We start from the raw sequence: 1,300 nt of genomic DNA, 5'->3' as shown, positions 1-1,300 counted from the left end.
ACCCCTGCTGCAAGCAAGTCAAGCCACATCTGCTTATGGCCGGTCTTGCTTGGTCCCTTCGGGATAAAATCCCAAGCATTTCTTGGGAGTTTGGTCTTAGCCACCTTTTGGACCCCTTTGCTTATCTGCTATCCTCTACTTCACCCAAGCTGGCGATCATGGTTGTTACCTCATATATAGGACAACCAATGTATGGAGCCAGAATGACCATCAGTGACCCAAAGGATGTTGAGGGGGCATTTTGCAGCACTATATCTCTCATGCTGCCTGTAAAATTTTCATTGTCCAGGCCATGAGTGTTCACATTAAACATGGACTGTCGCATCCCCAGCTCCCAAACGATTTGGACCAAGTCACCATATGTTTGCCATTTACTAATGATCTTGGGCAGCTGCATTCACCCAGTCCATCAAGGAGTGATTACCTTGCCCTTGTGCATATCTGCAGATATTCTGTAGCTGCTGCCTCAGGGACAGATGTATGGTAATGGAGGCCAATTTCTCCATCTCCTCACCTGAGTGTACCACACTATCCACCCCTAGGTCCCATAACGTGTGGTCCTTGGACCAACAGCATCAGTGTTACCTGCAAACTTGTTAGAAATGCAAATTCTCAGGCCCTACCAGAATCAAAGACTCTGAGGGTGGGCCCCACCAATCTGGATTTTCAGAAACCCTCCAGATGACTCTGATGCAGCTCAAATTTGAGAACCACTGGTTTAGAGCAATCAAAAGTCACCTCCTGGTGCTGGGAAAAGATCTAGCCTTGTCTATAAAAAGCTCATGGCCACTTTTAATCTGAACAAAATCATGCTCTGCTAGCAAGGAAGGAAGGGAGAAGTGTCTGTGGAGTAGGTGCCTCTGTTTAGGAGAAAGCCCCTGTCCTGGCACCGAAAATGACCCGAGTCTTTTAAGACTAACAGAAGAGTAAGAGAAGGAGTAGCACTGTCTCTTCCCTTCCACACATAGCATTATTCTCAAATTTTAAAAAATGTTAAAACTGTTTTTTACTTTTTACTTTTTAAAAACTGAGTGGTGTGTGCATTTGTGTGTCTATGTGTATGTGAAATTATTGTTAAAAAAAAGTAAATTGCAGAATAATATGTATCATGTCATATGTAAATGATAACAAAAGTGAACAAAATAGAAATATGTATAGGTAGATGTGTATTTATATGAATATGAACTTATAGGGAAAGTTCTGGAAGGATATACAACAAACTTCTCAGTGGTTACTCCCGAGGAAGAGAGTGAAATTGGGGGGGGTGGTCATTAAGTGTCACTCTCTCTTTTTATTTACT

Source organism: Galeopterus variegatus, unplaced genomic scaffold (assembly GCF_000696425.1).
Source record: "Galeopterus variegatus unplaced genomic scaffold, G_variegatus-3.0.2 Scaffold17921, whole genome shotgun sequence".
Lineage (NCBI taxonomy): Eukaryota > Metazoa > Chordata > Mammalia > Dermoptera > Cynocephalidae > Galeopterus > Galeopterus variegatus.
Note: the sequence above shows the minus strand (reverse complement) of the source record.